This window comes from Balaenoptera acutorostrata, chromosome 1 (genome assembly GCF_949987535.1).
Source record: "Balaenoptera acutorostrata chromosome 1, mBalAcu1.1, whole genome shotgun sequence".
NCBI lineage: Eukaryota > Metazoa > Chordata > Mammalia > Artiodactyla > Balaenopteridae > Balaenoptera > Balaenoptera acutorostrata.
Window position 1 is genome coordinate 120,894,867 of NC_080064.1, and position 14,128 is coordinate 120,908,994.

Below are 14,128 nucleotides of genomic sequence, written 5' to 3' on the forward strand. Positions count from 1 at the left end.
ATTACATATTTTTGTATTTTTGGTTTGGATTAAGGCCTTATATCTTTAGAGTACCTCTGTGAAATGTGTGCTGGAAGGGGTAAAATTTTATGTTTGTTAAGACAGTATCTTACCCTGGAAAGAAAAAAGGATGTGTAGTCAAAAAATGTGGACTTGAATTCTAGCTTTATCACTTACTGGCTGAGTGGTTTTTGTTTGGGGGGGTTCCAACTTAAATCACTCTTTATCTGTAAAATGAGACTAATAGTCATGTCTGTGTCACAGGTTGTAAAGATTAAGTAAAATAATACCTGAGTAACACGGTGTAAACTCTGAGTTGAATAAAAGATCAACTGTTCATTATTTATCCCATATTACATCCCACATCTCGTCATTAAGCATTCTGGTATGACTCATAATCTTCATTTTCGCCCCAACTCCTGCCAAGATCACCTATGATTGCATCATGCATGTGGATGCTCAACCAACAACATGGTCTTAAGCTCCTTGACCCCAAAATTCTTCCACTTCAGTAACCCAAGCACATGACTGAACTTGGACCTTGGAATGCCCTCATCTCTGGAATGGTAAATTCCAGTATTCCAAGATCTGACTATCATATCCTATCCTTATAGCCATTTTACTCCCTTATGTCAACCTATTCTTCAACCTCCTTGAGAATGTTTTGCTTACATTTTTCCTTTTTGTTCTCAATTCATCATTCTCTTTATGCTTTCCCTTCTCTTCCTACTCAATCTAAAGCTCTAGTAAGTCTCTTAAATTACTCTCACTAGTACTTCAATGTCCACAGACTCAAACCTCTATATCCTCCCTGTCAATTCCTAGCCATGGATAAACCCAGACATGTACCCTCACCACACATACACTTGAACTGCTGAGCATTACAAAAGGCTATTACATACGTATGTGTATTGTTACCACTAGAAATGTGTGGACTCCATCTCAGTGGTACCCCCTGTACTCTGTGACAAACCTTTTACCCGTCTCTGCTCAGTCTCTCTTCCATCCCTCACAGAGGCTAGCTAGTTCATGCTTTCTTTACACTTCACAGATCCTTACTCCATCTTTCCCGCAACTTCAGCAGATTTTTATAGGGAAAAAAATGAGGATATCAGAAGCTAAATCCCTTACCATCTTACCTCTGACCCTACAAACCTACAACTTATTTAAATGTATATTCGCCCTTGCTGTTTCTGCTTCTATATCAAAGGAAGCAGTTTCTCTTCTCTAGTTCAGTGCTATTTTCTTCACATTTTCTACATCTGATTGCCTATTCCTATAGGTGAGCTTATACCTTCATTATCCTCTTCTATCATGTATTTACTATCCTTTCTTTTTCTAACTCCTTTCAAATAGGATATAAACATGATCAAGGTCCTTTAACCATAATTTTTAAAACATCTTCTCCTTAAACCTTGCATCCTTCTCTATCTGCACCCTATATCTATCCTTCCTTTTACAACTCAAGGCAAGACCCAGTCATTTAACTGGGAGTCAGAAACTGGGAGTCACTCTAGTCTCCTCCCTTTTGTTGATCTGCTCACATTTACTCACCCATTAAATTATACGGATATTCCTTATTTTATATTTCTTGTATTCATCCCCACATGCACCTCACTGCCATCATCATCTCGTCATCTGTTTTCATTCTTACAATTGTCACCTAATTTGACTTGCATCCCTCAAACAACCACCAAAATGATGTTTCCAAAGCATAATGTTTTTCTTCCGTGGTTCCCTACATTTTATAGGCTAAAGTTCAAACACTTTAGAAGGTGATAAAGGGCTTTCAGTGACCTATCTCCACACCTTGTCTCAAACTTTAATGTCCACACCACTCAAATCTTTCGATCAAATACTTTATACTTAAAGATTTAGCTAAAAATTACTTCTCTCTGTGAATTTTTACTCTACTCTTGATGCCCCACAGGCTCTCTCATCTCCTTCTGGTAGAATGAGTCATTTTCTCTTTTGTACAACTAATTTTCTTTGTCTAGACTTATATCTCTGTGTCTTAGATACTTTATTATATTTAGCATTTATCTCATCTAATAGATTGCAAGGCAAGAGAAAGCAGGGACATATCTCGTTTGTTGACGTATTTCCAATACCTACTACAGTGCCTGGAAATTACCTAGTTCTCAAGTATTTTTAAAGAAATAAGTGGAGGAGTTGGAACCCTAAGTGGGCTTTGGAAGATGAGTGGAATAAAATGATATAGTAAAAAAACAAAGTTGAAAGATGCTCCAGAGAGAGAAAGAGACAAGAGTTGTGAAAATTATGCACTTTATGATTCTAGGAAGTGGTATTCACATGGTGTTCTGGAATAAATGTTTGTGTTCCCCAAAAATTCATATGTTGAAGCCCTAGTTCCTGATGTGATAGTATTTGGAGGTGGAGCCTTTGGAAGGTAATTAGGTTAGATGAGGTCAGGAGGTAAAACCCTCATGATGGGATTAGTGCCCTTGTAAGAAGAGTCACTAGAAAGCTTTCTCTTTCTCTCTTTCTCTGAGGATACAGAGAGAAGGTGGCCATCTATAAGCCAGGAAGAGAGCTCTCACCGAAAATTGAATTGGCCAGCACCCTGATCTTGGACTTCCCAGCTTCTAGAATTGTGAAAAAATAAAAATCTGTTGTTTAAGCCACCTGTATGGTGGTATTTTGGTATTTTGTTATGTCAGCTTGAGCAGACTAAGACACATGGTGATTATTGTTAGTATGTAGAGCTTCTCTGGTCATCCAAACCAGAGGTTATTTATCTATCTTATGAAACTCTGAAGTGCCTTTCCCCTCATAGTTTCTTACACTTACATGTTGCAAGATGTACATCTTATCTAAATTGAAAGCATCTGGAGAGCCAGGATTAAGTCCAATTATGAATCATGGCCCCTAGAGTTGTATAGCCCACAATCTGCACAACCACACATGGCACTTCTATTCTAAATCTATTCCAAAGTTATAATGTATGCAGCCAGGTTAGCATTACTGGGGAGTTATGTGAGTTGTGTAAAGGTTAGGGAGGGAGAATAAAGATTTAAGGGCATAGATCATAAACAAAAACCATGAAATGAAAATTACATTTTCTGAACTTCTAAATTTTTAATTTATGTGTTATAGATAATAATCTGAAAATAATACTTCTAAAATTACCTGAGTGGTGCCTGGCCTCTATAAGTTTCACAGATATACATGTGACCATATTTGGCAAATGAATCAGGGAGTTGAATATTAATTTTGTCCAACTAAAAGATTAATTTCATTCCTAGTGATTTATATACAAATAATATACCATATCTGATCCAACTCATCCTCTAATAAAATTTGAATGAGATTTGTCTGACACTTTCCCCCACTTCCTAAGGTTTCTGTGGTTTTACTAGATAACTCAAAATTTTTACCTGCTCAGTTCCTATTGAGGAAAAAAAATGTGTAAATTAGACACTAAATATTTTGGTGCTAGAGTTGTTAGGCTTATCTCCAAAAAGTATAGTTATTCAAACATAAACAATACCTTCTAGTGAAATAGAGCCACAGTTTTAACTATAGCTGTTACTCACTGGCATAAGAAAAAGCTTGAAGCACATAACCCAGAGCCAAGGGATTTTTCCTCATAATCAGAGAATATTAGAAACACATTAGAGGCCACTTCTTTCAATACTTCGTTTTACAGACAAGGAAACTGAGGTCCTGAATTTTGAAGCAGCTCAAAAAAGGTCTGTATTGACTATATTTTCTAATTTTCTATATCCTTGATGCTCTTGCAAATGAGGCCTTGATACTAGAGACACTGCCCCTCCTAGGGCTGGCTAATTCTTAGAGATAGCAAATGACTCCCCTGTGTGTATGCTTTTGATACACAAATCAACCAATCCAGAGCCCCCAATCCCAAGTATCTCTTTTATAAAACTCTCACACACCAAGTCAATATTCCCTCTGCCCTAAATCACTCCATGGTGCTGGGACTGTGACTGTAAACTTCTTCCTTCATGACAATCATTTCCGTGTCTGCTGTCTTATCCATACCTGATTAAAACAAATCCTAGGTACATTTTAATTTTATTTATTTATTTATTTATTTATTTTTAATTTATTTATTTTTGGCCGCACTGGGTCTTCATTGCTGTGCGCGGGCTTTCTCTAGCTGCGGCGAGCGGGGGCTACTCTTCGTTGCGGTGCGTAGGCATCTCATTGCAGTGGCTTCTCTTGTTGTGGAGCATGGGCTCTAGGCACGCAGGCTTCAGTAGTTGTGGCACGTGGGCTCAGTAGCTGTGACGCATGGGCTTAGTTGCTCCGTGGCATATGGGATCTTCCCGGACCAGGGGTCGAACCTGTGTCCCCTGCATTGGCAGGTGGATTCTTCACCACTGCACTACCAGGGAAGTCCACCGGGTACATATTTAGAAGAAAGTCACTTACATTAATAGTAAAAGATCTGTGACTAGGACCGGATTCTCCAGACTTCCAGACTCTGTGCTTTGTACTAGCCCCCTGGAGCACCTTCTGCAGTTCTAAAAGGGATGAAGACACCAGAGATGTATCTCTGGAGGAGAGGAGCAAAAGAGGACATAAAGATACATAGCTCTTGGAAAATAAAATATTTTAAAAAGTTCTATACAAGTGTACTGCATTACTACAGTTTCTGGGAATATCTAAAGAAATCTAGGAAATATTTATGTGTGTGCATACTTGTGCTTACATGTGAAAAAGGGTTAGTATGAAATTGGGCTGGTGCTGGAGTAGGGCATCAAGTTTGCTCATTTGTGTTTGTATCTATGCAAGGTTCTGTGCTAAGCATAGTGGTAAATTAGAAGATCAAGGGGTCCAATCCTTGCCTCCAGTTGCTTTCAGTCTGGATAATACCTAAACATCTTTTCAACATATCAGGGTCAGAGGGATGTGAGAGAAAAGGTACTACAGGATTACAGAGGAAGGAGAAATCCATTCTGGTTGGGATAGTTCAAGAAGGTTCTATGTCCAAACAGTAACTTCACATATTTCATATAAACATTGTTTACCATATGAAAGGGTCACACCTAAACTTACCCTAGAAATCAGTTTGGTTGTTTTGTATACATATGGGAATGAAGATATCAAAGTATCCTCCTGCATGTGTTGATACACATGGGGTAAAGGAGTCTTGAAGTTTTTGTGCTCCAATCCTGAGAAAATTAAAAGATGCTGTGTATCTCTAACCCGGCCCAGGAAGAAGATCTGATACCCATTAGAGATAAAAGGACAAACAAAGCACTAAAAATGCTGTCTTTATGAGGAACACTGGAATTTGAGGCCCATGAAGTACTGCTTTAGGGCTCAGGTAACAATGTGATGCAGAGATGGGAAAAAGAATTACTCATTGCTCTGAAGAAGTTGGCATGTTTCTAGGAACACCATGAAAACTAAAGGGAACAGAACTTTCAAGCACATGAAGGGTTTGTGATGTTGAAAGTACAGAAAATTAGTAGTCAAGGCAGTAATGAGGGGTCCCACACAAGTGACAGACAATAAGAATGAGGTGAGGACAGAAAAAGAGGAGAAAACTTATTCCTGAGCATTCATGAGATCAAGATACCTCAACTAGGGTTGGAGCCTTATGGTCCTGAATCATTTTGGGATTTTAAGGCAGGGAAATTTAGGTTATTCATATTAATATTACTTCATTTGTATGCACCCTAGGGCTATAGGACCTGGAGATGTGTTGGTTAAGTTAGGTTACACATTAACTTTTTCATTTTATCATCACAGTAGCACCATACAACTATTATGTTATTATTAATTACCTTTAATATATGGAGAAAAAAGAGAATTGAAGATTTTAAATGCCAGAATCACAGTTATTAGTAACAAAATGGAAAATAGCCTCACAGTTTTCTGACTTCTGGTCTATCATTGGCTTCTGTTTCATGTTGTTTCTGAACTATCATAGTCAGCCCTCCGTATCTGTGGATTCTACACCCATGGATTCTACATTCATGGATTTGAACCGCAGATCAAAATTAGTTGAAAAATTTTTTCAGAAATTTCCAAAAAGCAAAATTTGAATTTGCCTTGTGTGGGCAATATTTACATAGCATTTATGTTACATTTACAAATATTTACATGTTCATTTGTATGTTGAATTCACATTGTTTAAGGTATTATAAGTAATCTAGAGATGATTTAAATTATATGGGACGATCTGCATGGTTTATACGCAAATCCTATGCCATTTTTTTATAAGGGACTTGAGCATCCATAAATTTTGGTATCCACAGGTGGTCCTGGAAAAAATTCCCATTGGATATTGAGGGATAACTGTATTTGGAACACAAAAAATATTATTTAAGCTCCAATCTGCATGCATATAAAACTGAATTGACTGCTTTACTTGCCTAGAATGATTTTTCTTTTCCCCTTAATGAATTCAGTGAATGAGCCATTTATTTTTGACATATTTGACTCTATCAATTCTAATAGGAAAAGGGGACATAATCTCAAATATAGCAATAAAATAGGAGATCTATATTATTAAAGTCTACAGAGTAACTATTTATCAATATATAACTTCTTACAATTTTGTGAATGCATAAAGTTATCATGTATGTGCTTAGGGTTACTCTCCCTAACCGCTCAGAGATCTTTGAATTCTTGACACAATTCTTTTTCCTTGCCTAAAGAGTTCACAAGGACATTATAGCTTGCTATAATTTTGTGTGCCCCCAAAATTCATATCTTGAAGCCCTAATCCCCAATGTGATGGTATTTGGAGATGGAACCTTTGGGAAGTAGTTAGGTCATGGAAGAACCCTCAATAATAGGATTAGTTCTCTTACACCAAGAGGCACCAGAGAAATGACCCCTCTGCTATGTGAGGATATAGCAAGAAGGTGGCCACCTACAAACCGGTAAGAGGGCTCTGAGCAGGAACTGAATCAGCCTTCACCTTGATCTTGGACTTCCCAGCCTCCAGAACAGTAGGAAATAAATGTTTTTTTTGCTTAAGCCACCTGGTAGTTATTTGTTATAGCAGCCTGAACTGGCTAAGACATAGCCTTATAGTTAATTTAGTCTGTGGGGATTTCAGAAAGTGAATTTACCTGTTGAGAAGAGAGATTACTGGGCAAATAAACAGAACTACTGGCACTCTGTCTTAAATTAAAAAAAAAAAATTCTACGGTTTTCATCATTAATGAAATTTGTGCCTCTGTTATTTGGATGTTTCTCCTCTGAAGACAACAGAAAAGTCAGAAGTCCTCTAGGGAATTAAGCATTTAAATTTCCCATAAACTTTTAATATTGAAAGCAGAGATAATCAAGTCAGACAAGAAGGAAAAAATAATCTTTTGAAACCCAGTCTTTGTCTAAATATACAAAGCCAGACTTGCTCAGAGATCTTGGTCTTTGTCATTCCTCATGGGTTTTTAAAACGTTTTTTGGAATAGCTATATTGAAGTATAATTTAAATGTTATGGAACTGTAAGTATACAATTAGATGATTTTTAGTACATTTATAGAGACTTTCAACCATCACCACTCACCAGTCTTAGACCTTTTTTATCATGCCCAAATTTTCCTGCAAGGTCATTTGTAATCTACTTTTTCACTACCGTTCTCACTAGCCCCAAGCAACCACTCCTTTCTGTCTCTGTAAGTTTCCTTTTTTGACTATTTCATATAAATGGAACCATAGAATATGTAGTCTTTTGTATGTGGCTTCTTTCACATATCATATTTTAAGGTTAATCTATGACGTGGCATGCATCATTATCTTTTTCTTTTTACTTCTGAGTAGTATTCCATTGTATAGATGTACCAGACTTTAATCATTCACCAGTTGATGGACATTTGGCTTGTTTCCAGTTTTAATCTATTATGACTAATGCTTCTGTGAACATTTGCAAATGACTTCTTTTGTGGGCATATGCTTTTATTTCTTTTGGATAGATTCCTAGGAATGGAATTGCTAGGTCATATGGTAAATTTAAGTTTTTAAAGAAACTAAGTAGCAAATTGCTCTCTAAATTGACTTTACTTTCTCACCAGCAATGTATGATGGATCCATTTGCTCCATTTCCTAACCAATGCTTCATATTGTCTTTTTGACAATAGACATTCTTTTGGGTGTGTAGTAGCATCTTATTGTGGTTTAAATTTTTATTTTCCTGATAACCAATGATGTTGAATACATTTTCTTTCATATGTCTTCCTTGGTAAAATGCATATTGCTGTATTTTGCCCATTTTTAATTGGATTATTTCTTCTTACTATTGAATTATAAGAGTGTATATCCTGGGAAAAAGTCCTTTACCAGATATATAATTTGTAAACTGTTCTCCCAGTCTGAGGCTTTCCTTTTTGTTTTCTTGATAGTGTCTTTTTTGAAGCACAGAAGTTTTGATTTAATGAAATCAAATTTATCAATTTTTTCTTTTAAAACTTGTGCCTTTATTATATTATGTAAGACATTTTTGGCTAACCCAAGGTCACAAATATGTTCTCCTATGTTTTCCGTTAGAATTTTATAGTTTCACCTTTTATATTTAGGTCTATGATCTATTGTGAGTTAATTTTACATAGGGTGTGATGTAGGGTATAATAATAATTAAACCATGAAGTATAATTTTAGGTGTAGGTACTTTGGAGATGCCCTTAAACAGGTTGAGGAATTTCCCATCTATTCTTACTTGTTGAGAGGTTTTATCATCAGTAGGTATTGGATATTGTCAAATGCTTTTTCTGTATTTATTGAAGTGGTCTTGCATTTTGGGTCCTTTATTCTATTAATGTGTTATAATATATTAGTTGATTTTTTTCTGATGTTAAACAAACCTTTGATTTCTGGGATAAATTCCACTTGGTCATGGTGTATAGTGCATTTTATGTGTTGCAAATTTGGTTTGCTAACATTTAATTCGGGAATTTTGTGTCTTTGTTCATGAGATATTTCGTCTGTAGTTTGCTTTTCTCATGATATCTTTGTCTGGCTTCAGTATCGCAGTAATACTGTCTCACAGGCAGGCTGGAAAATGTTCCCTCTTACCCTGTTTTCTGAAATAATTTATTATAGATTGATATCACTTCCTATTTAAACATTTGATAGAGCTCAACAGAATTCACCAGATAGAAGTCATCTGGCTCTGAGTTTTACTTTGTGGGAAAAATTTTAAGTACTAATTCAACTTCTTTACGTGGTAGAGATCTATTAAGATTTTCTAATTTATGCTTTTCTAGAAATTGTCCATGTCATCTAAGTTGTCTAATTTGTTGGCATGAAGTTGTTCATAATAGTCCCTTATAATACTTTAAATTTCTTTAGGGTCAGAAGTAATATCTCCTCTTTCACTTGATTTTGGTAAATTGTGCTCTTATTTTTTTGGTACAATCTAGCTAAGAATTTGTCATTTTTGTTTGTTTGTTTTTTCAAAAAAAACTTTTGATTTCATTAATTTTCTTTTCTTTTCTTTTTTTTTTCTATTTATTGATTTTTGCTATGACTGTCATTATTTCCTTTGGGTTAGATTCCACCTTTCTAATTTTTTAAAGGGGGAAGCTTAGTTTTTTAATGTGATACTTTGCTTCTTTTCTGATATAGTTGTCAAAAGCTATACATTCTCTTTAAGCATTGTTTGAGCTGCATCCTACAGATTTTGATGTTTTAGGTTTTTGTTTTCACTCATTCAAAATAAAAACTTTTTATCAGTATGAAATATCTTAGTAACATTTTGACTACAGGATTTTCACTTGGTTCTTTTCTATAATTTCTATCACTTTGTTGAAATTCTCTATTCATTGAATCATTTTTATCATACTTTCTTTTAATTCTTTAAACATGGTTTCCTTTAGTTCTTTGAACATATATATAATAATTGCTGTGACGACTTTGTCTGATAAATCCAACATATGGGGACACTCAGAGACAGTTTATATTGACTGCTATTTTTCCCTTAGTGTGGCCACACTTTCCTGTTTCTTTGCAGCTCTTTCAATTTTGTTGTTGTTGAATATTAGGCTTTTTAGATAATATATTGTAGGTGGTATCTCTGAATTCTGATTTTCCCCTCTGATGTTTGTCATTGTTTTGCTTGCTCAGTAACTTGCCTGGAAAATTTTGTGGAGCCTGATTCTCTGAAATGCTGGTCACTGATGTCTTTGTTTTTATCTTTTTCTTTTTATATTTGAGTTTGGATTCCTAGTGGTCACACCTGTATCTGCATAGTTCAGTGTTTAGCCAAAGATTTAGTCAGACATTGTGCTCAAACACCTCACTCCAAAAAAGCATTCAGTGTCTGCTGATGGATTGTGTGTTTGCTGGTGTCAATCTTCATTTTTTCCTCTGAGATAAATAGAAAATTAACATGGTTCACAGTGAAATTGTTTATGTCACAGGTTCCCTGAGGAGAGGTTTACAGGTTTTGGTCCACAGCTGCAAAGTGGTTGCTCTTTCCCTTCTCACCTTTACTCCACTTCACCTCCAGGCAGTTTTTCTGTGTAGAAGGCTAGGTCAAAGGAAATATAAGAATGGCTCCTCTTTCAGCTTTATTCTCCTTGTAGTCTTTATCTGGAACCTGGTCTTTATAGAGACATTCCCCAACCTCCCCCTGTCTCCCCAACCCCACTGCCAGTTATACTACTTTCATACTACCCACACTACTGGGTCTCATCGGTTCAATTAAAGAATCACTGATGAGCTGTCAGGACCATGCCCTGTACTACTTAAGTTCATTTATACCCTGGTAGATGTCTAAAATAATGGTTATACACTGGTCCATGCCATTGGATTACATGTTAAAGCTGGTGGCTACAAGCATGAAGTTTCTGAGAAGTTATTAGGGGGCCAAAGATCCACCCACCAAATTCCTTCCACATGCCTTCTGAATAGACAAGACATCAAGTACCTCTTTAATAGGATTCCTCCAATATATCCTCCAATGCATAAACCTCATTACTTTCCACCACAGCTTTCTCACTAATTTGTCCAAATATTATAAAATTGAGTGGACTGCCTTCATATTTTGTCTTCCTCATGTCCTTCTTTCAGTTTATTAAAGATGGAGTTTTATTCTAAATTTTTGGTTGTTTGTTATATTCACTGCATTTTCTGAAGGCAGACCTTCAGGGTGTCATTGTAACTTGAAGTCCCCAAATCTATTATTAATCCTTTCTGAACATCCTGATAATTGAGCATCTTGTAAACCATAAAGACAGAAAATAGATTAAAATTTTCCTTTATAAATTAGATAAATTTAAAAGCAGAGTTTCTATAAGCCCTTTCCTCCTGACGCTAATGCATTTCATTTTCTTTTCAACTAATAGGCACAGTAGAACCTGTAAATTGAGGTCCAAGAAAGAACTCACTGAACCTATTAGCTCTGAAGTTATATTCAACAGTTCTATATTTAGGCAAAAATGCATAGCAATAATAATCATCTGTAAATGGATTTTGAGTCCTTGGGAGAGAACAGAAATGAGAGAGAGAGTTTAAAGTTTTATAACGATATTGTATAGTGGGAAGAGCTCTGGACTGGGAGTTACTTCAATCATTTGTTGTTCCACTGTGTAATCTGATTTCTAACACCGTGGATTTGGCAAAGATTACCAAACATGACCCAATAGCCAAATCCAGTGATGCTTTTCAAGCCTTATCTTTCTAGCCTTCGCTGCAACGTTTGATATTGTTAACCACTTACTTCATGAGATTCAATTCTCTCCTTTAGCATCTATAATCTATTCTATTAATTCTCCCTTTTTCTTCTCTGGTCATTTCTTGATAATTGTGTTTATGTTTTACAGATTTTTAAATCAGGGTCCAATAGTCTTCATTATTTATGCAGTCTCTAGTTATCTCATCCACTCTCATCATTTTAACTAAGATCTATAGGTTGATGATTCTCGCATATATCCCCCTAATCTGACTATCCTGAGCTGGAGACTCACATATTCTTTTGGACATATCAACTTGGATGTCCCACAAGCACCTCACACTCTGTGTTCAAAACTGAATTCATTTTTTATTCCAAACACAAACTTTTCCTGTTCCAATACTTAGACACCATCATCTATGCAGTCACTCAAATTGGAAACTTGAAAGCAATCATAGACTCCTTACCCTTGACAATTTTACCTCCTCATATTTCTTGAACTGCCTCTCTTTGGCATTCCTATGTTGGCATATTCCAGTTTTATTACTGTTCTAGATCATGGCCTCATCACTACTTGCCTGGGTTGCTCTAATCACTTCCTAATTGGTCGCTTTTCTTCCATACTGCAACCAGATCAAATAAATTCACATTCAAAATATTCTCAGGCTTAAAACCCTTTGAATGCCCCATATTACTGTTCTAAAGGATAAAGTTCAAATTCTGCCAATGTTGCCCTCCAAGACCTTGTGCAACAATCTCAGCAAAGTTCTTGCTACCTTCTGCTTCCACACTCTTCTGCTCATTGTTTCCTGTACACAAAATACCCCTATGCCTTTGCTCCTGCAGTTACTTTTCCCCAGAATGCCCTTCTTGTCGTTCTTGGCTTGGCTAACTTGTGTCATCTTCTCCAGAAACTCCATGTCAGGCTCTTTGTACACCTCTATCGTAGTACTTATGATACCATACTCAATTTTTAAATCTAGGGAATGCGTGGAATGCTTGGGTCTCCTGTCAGATAGTGAGTAATCAGATCAAAGAAAGGATTTGTCTTATTTTTTAAAATCTTTGTAAGTGCTTAATATAATTATGTTGCATTAAACTTAATTGTGATATTAACTATGACCTTGTAAAAGTTCATCTTTCTGAACTTTATTTTTTATACTTTGAAATGCTATGGTGGGTTTAACTGATCTTTTAGATCCCTTCCTGATCTAAATTTCTGACTATATAATTCTATTACCTTCTGGTTCAGTGCAACAGTGTCCCATTTCACATCTAATCTTACAAACAACATATGACTGGTGTCTCCTTGTCTCCTGTAAAACTCTTACCAGGACTACTGTATAGAATTTCTTCATTGTTTACTAAGTCATCCCAATGTATTTATAGAGATGTCTTTTTAATAATCTAATTGTGCCTTTATTTGTTGCCAGCAGAGGTTTATATATTCTCTTGTAATAAATCATATTAGTATTATATTCTCTCTCATGGCAATACATCATATTCAAGTATCATGTCCAGAAGACACCTGCAGCTCACACAGAAAGAAATAATAAATCTTTCAAAAATTTCAGACTTTAGGGTTTCCATAGTTGGAAGAGAAAAAGATAGGCTTTCAAATATCAAAAAAGGTGCTTCTCTTGATTCCTCTTTCATACCTTCACTAAAGAAAGGGTACATTTGATATTCTGAGATCAGCCCAATTTGAAATCTTCTACTCACAATTAAATACAGTCTTAAAAATGGCTGTTATAATAAGAAATATCACTTGAATAGAATTCTTTGGGTTTAAGACTAGGGAGAAAAAGGACAAAATTATGCTTGTAAGTGGCAACCACAGGAATTTAATAATTTAAAATAATGGAAGAGTTCAAACTATTTGTTGTTCTCCCACCTCATGGATTTTATTGACTTAACCAACTGAATAGAAAGATTTCTTTTGATACCAGATAAATCCTTAGTGCTGCAGATAGCTTCAAGGCATCCATTCTGAGACAGAGAAACCAGGCCATTAAAAAAAGATAGGGTCTTCTGTTGAATCAAAGAGCTGTCTACTACCTCAATCTCTAGTGTAGCTTTGTTATTTTCTTTAATGTATTGTGAATTCCAAGGATAAAAGACACAGATGTGCCAACACAATTACTTTCCAAACCCAAATGGAAATGATTTTGATGTTGTGTAACATTTAAGATTGAACTCATTTCTATCTTCTCCTTTCTCATTATTCTGAAAAATGTGCAATTGTGAACAGATCCAATGTAGAATAACCATTTTACTTGTGGGACTGATAAACAGAATCTTTGTGATGCGAACTAAATGGTGTTAAAGAAAGAGAAAATAGCACGTGTTCAGGTTCTATCAGCCTGGTTACTCTGATAAAACAACATTTGAAACATATTGATATCATCTATTTTTACCATTTAATCCTAGATTGACAGTAAAATCACTGGCATTAGGAATCTGGAGAATACATTCCAAAGGAAATCAGGCACTTCTTTTTAGTTTCATTTCTG

General features: G+C 35.7%; 1 long non-coding RNA gene across 1 annotated transcript in view; it reads right to left on the minus strand.

Moving 5' to 3' along the window:
- Positions 1–4,081: 4,081 nt before the first annotated feature.
- LOC103015631 (uncharacterized) overlaps positions 4,082–14,128 on the minus strand; it is a 39,013-nt gene continuing 28,966 nt past the window's right edge. Inside the window, exon 3 of the long non-coding RNA XR_003624189.2 lies at positions 4,082–4,540. This is a non-coding gene — a long non-coding RNA (uncharacterized LOC103015631). The remainder of the gene's footprint in view (positions 4,541–14,128) is intronic.